The 10674-nt window shown below is 46.4% G+C and overlaps 1 long non-coding RNA gene across 1 annotated transcript; it reads left to right on the forward strand.

Moving 5' to 3' along the window:
• Nucleotides 1–9143: 9143 nt before the first annotated feature.
• LOC118473324 (uncharacterized) lies at nt 9144–10248 on the forward strand. The gene is made up of 2 exons (XR_004852662.1): nt 9144–9369; nt 9828–10248. It is a non-coding gene; the product is annotated as an uncharacterized lncRNA (long non-coding RNA).
• Nucleotides 10249–10674: the final 426 nt, after the last annotated feature.

Consider the following 10674-nt stretch of genomic DNA (forward strand, 5'->3'; position numbering starts at 1 on the left):
TACCCATGATGCAGTAATGAAAGAATGCGTTGCTCCAGTATCAAATAACACTTCTGCAATATGGGAGTCGACTGGGAACATACCTACTATCATGCCGGGGGTCTCCTGAACTGCTTCAGCTTCCAAATGGTTCAGCCTTCCATGATTATAGCGCTGTTGAGGGAGATTGCCTGCTCCAGGCTGAGGCACATTCTGCTTCGCTGGGGCATTGGGGCCTGACTGCTGCTGGGCTGCCTTCTTCGGACATTGCATCACCCAGTGGCCTTGCTCTCCACAGTGGAAACACGCCCTGTTTCCAACCTGAGCTGGTGCTGCCTGACTGTTCTGCTGATTTGCTGGGGCAGGAAGACGAGGTGCTTGCTGATTCTGCTTCTGAAACTGACCTCCTGACTGATTGCTCTGACGGTTCTGGTACTGATGCTGAGGATACTGCCTTTGAAACTGCTGATGCTGCTGAGGTGGACGCTGGTTCTGCCTGAACTGCTGAGGTTGATTGCCTGAAAAACGAGGGCGGCTGCTGCTTCCAGGCTGGGGTCCACTGATCTTGCGCTTACGATCTTCCATCTCCTTACGCTTCCTTTCTGTCATGATCGCTCTATCAATCAGGTGCTGGAATGTCGGGAAGGTGTGATTCATCAGTTGGTACTTCAGAGGGTCAACCAAGCCTCTCAGGAAACGGTACTGTCGCTTGGCGTCAGTGTTGACATCTTCAGGAGCATAGCGAGACAATTGCAGAAACTTGTCCCGGTACTCGCTGACAGACAATGGCCCTTGCTTGAGGGCCAGGAACTCCTCCTTCTTCACTGTCATCAGACCTGCAGGCACGTGGTACTGACGAAAGCTACCCCTGAATTCTTCCCAGGTGATGGTGTCGGGGTTGGCATGGGTGGCGAGGTAAGACTCCCACCATGACTGGGCTGCTCCTCTCAACAGACGGGGACCATACAAGACTTTCTCCCTGTCATCGCACTGAGCGGTATGCAACTCCCGCTCCACAGTGCGCAGCCAATCTTCAGCATCCATGGGGTCAGAAGAATGAGCGAATGTTGGTGGATGACCTCTCATGAATTCAGCACGCTTGTCTCTGGGCATCTGAGGCATCTGAGGCTGAGGTGGTGCTTGCTGCTGCTGCTGCTGCTGCTGCTGAATGGCGGCCAAAGTCTGACCGATTGCTTGAACTTCCTGAGTCTGCATCAGAAACATCTGCTCGATCGACATCGGGGGCGGGGGCGGCAAGTGCTGCTGCTGGGGACCTCCTCCTGTTGAGCGGCTCGCTTCTGCTGAGCACGCCTTCCTCCTCTGCGCCTGTTCTCTGACATCTGCAGAATGCAACCACACATCAGAACTGATCTGGCGGATCTTGCAGCATAAGAAAAGAGAATAGAATTCTTCAACAGCACTGAGCAGGTGAGCATCTTCACTGATCTCCAACACAGACCACACAGCTTCTCAGATAAAGAGGAAAGGAGAATAATGGGTTTCCCAACTATATAACTAACTTTATTAACATAATAGGTAAACCAAAATGCAGGGGATACCCACACTCTGGTGACAATCATTACAAAGATCCAAACCAATCATAGTTCATCATGACAAACATAAATGCACAGGATATAGCAAACTACCCTGTCTAACTAAGACTAACTAAGACTGAGACTAACGCTAAGACTGAAGCTTCTATGTATATATATTTCGTATTAATTACAAGATCCAACTCTAACGATCTATGGTTCTAGAGTTATCTTGGTCTTGCAGTCGGGATTGCCATAAGACTGGTGTCCACGCTGAGGTGAGCGGTACGGGTGCTGAATCCCGACGGGAGCGGGGGAACCACCATCCAAGTGACGACGTTCCGCGCGCTCAGCCCGCAACTGGGCGATCTCAGCACGAGCCCTACTCAGCTCGTCTAATGCATGGTCCAGCTCCGTGTTTAGCACGGCGGCTAGGTTGACTGTGCTGCTCAACCTAGGATTGCCCTCACCGATAGGTGAAACAATCACGCCTCCTGTGCTGCCAGATGGACGGCGGGGGTAATACTTCAGGTCAAGACCGTCAGCTGCCCCACCAAAAACCGAGCAGTAGTGCGAAAGCGCACGCCGTGCAGCATCTTGCATGGCTGCCTCAGCTGAGTCCCGCTCAGAGATAGAATAGTGCTCTGAACAGGCCTCCGCACCCTGGAGACTGTCCTCCGGGCAGCGCACCAAGCAAGTTGCCTCCCAGCGGTCCGGGTAGACCCCGCGACTATGCTGGTAGACCACACAGCGATACTCGACGGACCAAGTATGCCGGTCAAATGCCCGACGTAGCAGGGTGTCGAGCGCATCGTGGAAGTGACACCCGCGAGCAGCGTCGCGAGTGATGGGTCGAGCAACCCATCCTTCCGGCTCAGGGTTAGCAGAGAAGTCGGTGTCGTGGCTTGAGCTGTCGTCGCCATCTCCGTCGTCTGGGTCTCCTCCAGCAGCTACTCCAGAAGCTGGGGCGCCCAGTGGTGGTGCAGGCGGCGGCTCCAGAGAAAGCACAGGGGAGCAGCTCCTCACAGACTCTATCTCCTGGTGGAGCGAGAAGGAAGAGCTCTGCTGCTCCTGTCGTCGACGTTCCTACTCCTCACGCAGGCGGTGGTGTAGTCTCTCCAAGTGGCTGGACTGTCCGGCCACGGGACGGCGAAGCGGACGCTCAGCAAGGCGGGAGGGTAAGAAGGGGATGACTGACTTTCGTGCAGTGTGTCTAAGTCGAGCCATCTACAAAAGACATCGCAAGCAAAAGGGTGAGAACAGAATTAATATGACCAGCAAATAATGAATCATAAGTAAATGAAGGATTAGAATAAAACATGTTTTTCAGCAAGGTATAATATATAGTAGAACATAGGTTTGGTCGGTATGACCAACTTTTGAAGGGATATCAAAGTCAAGGCAGAGACAGAGGTCTATAGTCCTTAGAACGACCATTCTACTCTAGGTTAGCGGTCCTACAGTCAGCACGGCTCTGATACCACTTATGTCACACCCGGTTTTAGAAGGCAAACCGAATGCGAACCATGTACGTGCCAGGATCAGTTATTCACGTACATAGCAGTTACATAATATGGACATCATCACACAGTGCTCAAAATAGTATTAATAAGGGAAATAGTCGATTACATCATACGTCTGAGACGTCCATATAGTTCTTACAATAAATCAAAGTGCGGAAAAGAAACATAGATAACGCGGCCTTCACAGGCAGCCGACTGGGGGTTGCCGCTAACCCACACCTAGAACTCGTCGTAGTCTTGGAACTCCTGGAAGTCTCCTTCCACAGCTTCATCTTCGCCCGAGCAGTGGTTGCAATGCTGACAACCTGGGGGGGGTTTGGTGTGTAGAGCAAGGGTGAGTACACATCAACATACTCAGCAAGTATCCTGTTTGGCTGTAGTGGACTAGCTTTATGTGGGGATAAGTCAAGCAGTTGCTTTTAGTTGGTCAGATTATTATTTACTAGTAGAAAGCCAAGTTTTAGCATTAACCCAAGTTATTAACCCGATGTACCCTTTCCAAACGGAAAGAATACCACTTACCAGCACCATAGTCATAACCAAAACCATCAATCTCATTGCCACCTGTAAACCAAAAGGTCTCTTATCAAGTACCACTAATCACTGGAGCTCCCTTGGCCGCTCATAACCGCGAGCACGGCTGATATATCAGTTTCATAACACTCTGCAGAGGTTGTGCACTTTACCCACAAGTCGTGATTCCCTCTTGCCTCGGGCCGATCAAACCCTTAAACACTACCAAGGTGAATAGGCAGGGTTTCACTACGTAGCCTTTACAAAGATTCCCCGGGGCTGTAGCCACCCGTTAGGTTTCCTAAATGCACCGCACTCCTCCCCAAGGGGCGGACCCAAACTTGGCAGAGCGAGCCGCATACACCGAGCCCCATTGACGGCACGACGGCTAAGTGAACTACACCCCGGATTCTCTAATTATTCAGCTAAGGGCACCCCATTCCACCCTCATGGTTGCACTGTTTTCCCGGGCGGTCATCCATAGAACAGGTCCTTACGGAGAGGCACTCGAGAAACCGCTCGAGCCCCCTTGAATACCACAAGTACAACATCATAATAAGAGAAGGGAAAACAGCGTATCATAGATAATCTCATCATGTTCATTGATTAGAGTTGAGCAATAGCATAAAGCTAAACAGTAATAATCCAACCCAAATAGGTAAACAAGGACATGGATAACAAAAGCTAGTCAATCCTTAGGTATAAAGGTGTAATGCGGGAGGTGAATTAAATAATGAATAGGACAGAGATAGGTCAAAGGACACTTGCCTCCACCAACCGACTGCTGCTCAGGGGCTTCTCCTGCGAATTCCTCGGGCTCTTCGACCGGATCGTTCTCTATGCGATTGCAAACATACATACATCCATCCACATTTAATGCAAAAGAACAGTACACCATACAAGGGAACAAATAAAGTGAGTATGCATCAAGTATGACATTTGACATTGCATTTGTTATGGTTAGAAAGAAACGGGAAAGGGTCTCGCAGGGGGTTAAATCTTATGCACTAACGATCAATTACAATTGGTTCTTAACAAAAGAATTCCGTTATATGCACTAATGAGAACCTAATCATTTTAAGTTGTTCAACATCGCACGAGATAAACAATTAACTACATAAATCAATTAGCATAACGGAATTTTAAATTAAGCTTCATATTTCAATAACATTAACAATGATTAGCCTACCTAAAATAAAATAGCTATGATCACAGAAAGTAAATAAAATAAAATAAAAAAAAATAAAAAACAGAGGGGGGGGCGGTTGAACCGGCCCTAGGGGCGGTTGAACCGGCCCTAGGCAGGGCGGCCGAGCTGGGCGGCCGGGGCGGCTGAGCCGGCCCGGTTGAACCGGCGGCCAGGCGAGCGCGCGGGGGGGGGGGGGGTCGGGTTGGCCAGGCGGCCGAGCCGGCCAAGCGGCCAGGCGAGCGCGCGACCAGGGCGGCCAGGCGGGCGGCCGAGGGCGGCCATCGGGGGGGTTGGGGTGGCCGGGGGCGCGGCCAAGGCCGGCCGGGGGCCAGGGGCCAGGCGGGCGCGCGACCAGGGCGCGGCCGGGCGGGCGGCCAGGGCGAGCCGGCCATGGCGGGGGTCATGGCGCCGAGCGGCGAGGGGAAAGGGGAGGGGGGATGGGGGGAGGGAGGAGAGGGGGAGGGGCCTCACCGGCGGCGGGGACGGGGACGGGGCGGGGCGGCCGATCGGCGACGGGGCAGGGGGCGGCGGCGGCTTAGGGCAGGGGTAGGGGCGGCGCTAGGGAGAGAATGAGAGAAAATGAGAGGGAGAGGGAGAGGGTTTGGGGAAAAAAGGGGAGGTGGGGGGCAGCATGGGCCAATTGGGCCCAGGGGGGGCGCCAGGGGCGGCTGGGCCGGCCGGGGTCGGCCCACGGCGCGGGAGAGAGAGAAAAAGAGGAGAGAGAAAGAGAGAGAAAAAGAAAGAAAAGATCTTCTCCTCATTTTCGAAATCCGATCTTTCTACATGAATGCAATTGCGCTTTCAAAGCAATCAAAAGAAATGCAAGGTTCGGCATGGTGCATCAAACAACATAAAGTATTTAGGGTTTTTCTTACACGGGAATTCCAAACCGAATCCCGCTAGAACTTTGGAAAAGGTCAAGGTTTAGCGAAGGGAAAAAGAAAAAGAAAAGGTAACGCCCGAATTTTGGCGAGTAAAGAAAAGAAAAAATTTAACTGCAAAAAATTCGGGGCATTACACTTCGCCCCCACTTTCCACATCATAACTATCACTGTCACCGGTATCTTCAAACAGGCCCTCCAGTATCTCCTTAGTAATTTTTTCTGTATTTGGTTTTGCCATTGACTCGATAAATCTAGCAATGTAAGGATTCGCAGCCTTCTTCTCCTCAAAAACTTCTCCTCTTCAGTTAGCTTTGTCTCAGCAGCAACCTTCTTGTCTTGAGACATTTTTTCCTTCAGAGATGACGAAAATGTGTCTTTCTAACCGAAGCTCAGAAAACTTGAGAAACTAGCAAGCATTAGTGAGCAAGAGCTATGAAATTGAGAAAGTAAAGCAAATGGCACAAGCAGTGTATCAAATGTGGTTGGTGCGAGTTCTTATTTATACTCTCAGCACGCCCCAAGTTGGGGGGCCCGTCTGTCATTGAATGTTTCTATTCTAGCAAAGGGAAGGTGTTTTTTCGGACCTTCGGATTAAGGCCTTCGTCCATGTCGCAGTCTGAATTCACTATCATAAACAAATTAATACTGCGAGGGGCTACTGTTGGGGGCCTTTGTCCTCCGAAGGTCCTGAAAAACGTGATTTAACAATATCTTCCAAGTGTGACATATGAACAGGTACCTTCGGGTTCAGGCTAAAAGCATGCATGATGTAAAAAATATGATCGTGATGAAGGTTGGAGTTGCTCCGAAGCTACGCGTAGGGGAGCTTCGGCTAAATAGCAGAAAAAGGAACCGACTTAAAGGGGAAAAGGCTATCTAGTCCTCATAGAATTGCCATAAGTCAATAATAAATGTAAAGGACATGAATGTAATTTCTCACAGGCTGCGTCCTGTGCCTATAAATAGATGAGCAGTACTCTTGTACTGTTCACGCTGAATGGTATTTGCTTTTGCGTCACGCTTGTACTTTTACCTTCCATCAAGCCGAAGGTACCTTTTGTAATTCAATTTTGTCTCTCTCTTTTCAGAATAATATAATGATAATGAGTCAATAATGTTATATGACTGAATATGTTGCCTCTTATATTTCGTATACTTATATTTATATTAACATCTATCGCATTGATAAAGGTATGTCCTTTATAACCTTCGTCCGAAGATCATTATATCCTAAGAGAAATAATGCTTCGTAGGACGAAGGATATTAACATTTAATATTTTGTGTTGCCTTGTTCTTAACTCATAGCATTTGAGAACAAGTCCCCAACACTCATCTTTTAGGAGGATCAATTGAGTTGGTAAATCACTAGATGAGAAGGAACCATATTTGAAACCCTAAATTTGCCCCAAAAGTGGAATTCAAAATCTAGAGACAATTGGGTAAAATTCAAAGTGCCAAAGTTGTAGAGTTTGGAAATGGTGAACAACTTTTATATTTGGAGATTCCCAAGTTGTGTGGAAGAATTTGGAGTAATTTGCAGAAATTTAGTTTTTGGTTCGAATTGGAACTTCTGAAATTAATATAAACTAGCCAACTTTGAACCCTTATAAATTCTGATCTATAAGCATTTTGAAGATGGTCCTTATAACAAAGTCATAGAGCTACATGAGGAGTATAAGTTTGGTTAAGTATTTCAGCAATTGGAGCAAACTTTGGGCCATTGTAGTTTGGAATCCAAGAGGTTTTGGTTAATGGTTACTATATCAAACTTGTAGAGGAACTATAAGTGTATAAACTTTATTAAGCAACTTGCCCCTATAAACATTTGGAACCCAGAAAAAAGAGTGGTTCCAAGTGGTGCTGCTGTATTTCTGAATTTTCAGATTGAAAACAGTAACTGAAACCGAGTTTCAGTGTTTTGATAGCAGTTTGGAAGCCTATTTGTGGGTATTCTATAAGGTTTTGGGCTGTGATGTTTGTAGAGTAAAGGAATACTATATGATTTTGAATAACTTTCTTTAAGGGTGAGGGACATGATCCTATACAAAAGTTGGAGTAACAGCTGCTCAAATTTGGACTGTCAGCTAGGTGGCTGAATTCTGAATTTTCAGATTTGGAATAGTATATAAGTCTGAATTTCAGTGATTGTGACTTTCTTTAAGGGTGAGTGATTGTACCTTACTTTGGAGCTAGTTGACTGAAAATGGGCTGTTGAGTTGTTGGTGACTGAAATTAGTTCAGTTAACAAAAACTGTAATTCAGTAAATGGTGCCAAATTTGGAGATCATTTGTGATCAATCCAAGTAGTTTTAGACTAAAGTTTTCATAGCAACGTTGGAGCCCATAGCACAGAGAACAAGTTTCATAAACAGGGTTGGACTTGGTTCCACATAAACCTAGGAGAAAAGGTTGTTCCAAGTTGTGCTGTCAGGATGGAGAGATGTTGATTTAGTTGATTGTTGCTAGCAGTTTCAGTCAGTTTTACCCACCATTGGAGCTCTATTGTAATTAAACCAAGGAGAGTTGGGTTAGTAATTTCTAGTAAACTGAAAGGCCTTATATAGGAGAACAAATTCACTTCAGTGATGTTGGTTTGGTGCTATATGAATTTGGGAGTAAAATACCCTCAAACTCTCTCTGTCAGACTTTGTAGGGGTTGTTTTAGTTAAACTGAAACTGTGTTTCAGTGAGGTTTGCCCAACTTTGGAGCACCATAACTCTTGAATTAGGGGCATCTTGCCTTAGGCTACTACAACAAACTTGTAGAGCTGTGTTAGGTGAGCATATTCTATGAACCAAAATCAGCCTGTTGCCATCAGGAATTAGCAGAAAGTGTTGCTCCAAGTCAGGTTGTCAGTCTAGGAAATTCTGAACTCGATTCAGTCTCTAAAGTTGTGTTCTAGTATTTTTTGTTAGTATTGGAGCTGTTTGGTGTCTGATCCAAGGGGTTTAAGGTTGAAGTCTTTATGAAGAATTGGTAGAGGGTTGTTTAATCGACCAGTTTTAGTAAGTATGCTCCCCATGTTACTATGGGAAATCGTGGGATTGAAGGAGGTGAACAAGGAGAGATTAGAGTTCAACAGGTACTGGGAGTTGCAACAGAAATCTGAAGAAAGATCTTCACATCCCTGCTGTCCTCCACTTATGTGCACAAACTGAGATAGACTTGGGGTGGGCAGTATGGGGCTCGAGATTCAGTCCCCCTCTGCAGAAAAATATTAGTTTTGCACCTGTTTGAGCCTACCACAGTAGAGTTTTTGTCTGTCTTTACTTCTATCTGTATTCAGTGGATTGGTTGGATATTTGTGGACAGTGAGCCCTTATCTGCTCTACTCTCTATTTGAATAACTGGACAAAGTAGATATTTGAGCTAAGTCGTGGCTGGTGTGGTTGTTGAGCATGAAAGCCACATGTGTTAGTCCCTGTTGTGCTGTCACCTTGGAACTCTTCACCACTAGGATAGCTAAACCTGAAGACGTCTGCCTTCCTGCCCTTTATTTAAGTGCTGGTTCGGTGAAGATTTCCCTCTGCCTTGGTGTTCTAGCCAAAGCTTGCAGTGGTGTGAGGGATTCATGTGTATTGCAAGACAGAGCTCCTCTCCCACTGCCACCAAGTTGGCACTGTCCAGAGCTGTGTGCGCTGTCTTCCTGTGTTTGTGATGACCACAGCCACCAAGTTCACCACACCATAGCCAGAACATTCTAGGGAGTTGTTAGCCTGTATGAAGCTTGTTCCGTAATCATCTCAGGTCAGTGAAGCTCACACCATTTACTACTTGAACTCACCACTATTGGTTGCCTAGAACTAGGTGTGAAATTTGCTCAAACATAGGCTGTCAGGTTTTTGGATCCCAGACTTAGTACAGAAGGCTGAAACTAGATTCTAGTGTGTTGAGCTCCACTTTGTGACTGAATTTTATTCAGTTAGCTGAAATAACAGTTTAGTGTGGGGGTAACTTTGGGGTACAATAGAATTTGCTCTGAATGTTTTCAATCATGGACTGTTATACCAAGTTGGTAAAGCTAAAGTTGGAGTATAACTTTGGCTAAGAACCTTTGGTCTGTACCATATGAAATTGTGAGATACCAGGGGTTTTAACAGGGAGGTGTGTTGATGGGGTAGCAGGCCTAAGGTAATTGAGTTCAGGCTTTCATTTGAAAACTAACGAAGATCACTCCTGCTACTCTCACCTGTGTATGTGAATAGAAGTGAGGGGCAACGGAGACTGAATATTGGTTGTGGTGTCTGTTGGGGGGCTGCTTCGTCGCCGAAGGTCTTGAGAGAAGAAACACCTTCAGAAGGCCATAACACAATACCGAAGTTACCAGTTAGGGAGCTTCGTAGCGTATCTCTCGATGCACCGACTTAAAGATGAAATGACCAACTGGCCCATGACAACCTGTGTTATGATTGTAACCATTTGTAAAGGACATGAATGTAATTTCTCACAGGCTGCGTCCTGTGCCTATAAATAGATGAACAGTACTCCGTACTGTTCACACTTTTTCGCATCTTACTCTTGCCTTGGTCTCCTGTTAAGCTCAAGGTACAAATGTAATTTGATATTGTTTTCATGTATTCAAGATTAGTTCAATAATAAATGTTTATGCTATTATATTATTATTTATATTATTTTCCTATTTTTTATAAGCTTCATCCTTTGGTTATACATGTCAAATTTATGAAGGTATAACCTTCATAACCTTCGTCCGAAGATCGTTATATCCTAAGGGAAATAATGCTTCGAATGACAAAGGGCATTAACATTTGACATTTTATGTTGCCTTGTTCTTAATTCATAGCATTTGAGAACAAGTCCCCAACATTGGCGCCCACCTCTGGTGAACTCACTTCCACTTTTGAGCTGATAGCTTCGTTCAACAATCAAGCTGAAGTTGCTTCGGCTATGAAGCTGGTGCTCCCGATAACAGGCGGTTCATGCTCAGAACCGGCCAACAAGAAGCAGAAGAAGGAGGCTCAGAGATGGGTACATCATGTTGGGGTGCAGGGGCCCTTCATCAAATCAAAATGGTCTCACATCCCAATCACCTTC

The sequence above is a fragment of the Zea mays genome, chromosome 9 (assembly GCF_902167145.1).
Source record: "Zea mays cultivar B73 chromosome 9, Zm-B73-REFERENCE-NAM-5.0, whole genome shotgun sequence".
Taxonomy (NCBI): Eukaryota; Viridiplantae; Streptophyta; class Magnoliopsida; order Poales; family Poaceae; genus Zea; species Zea mays.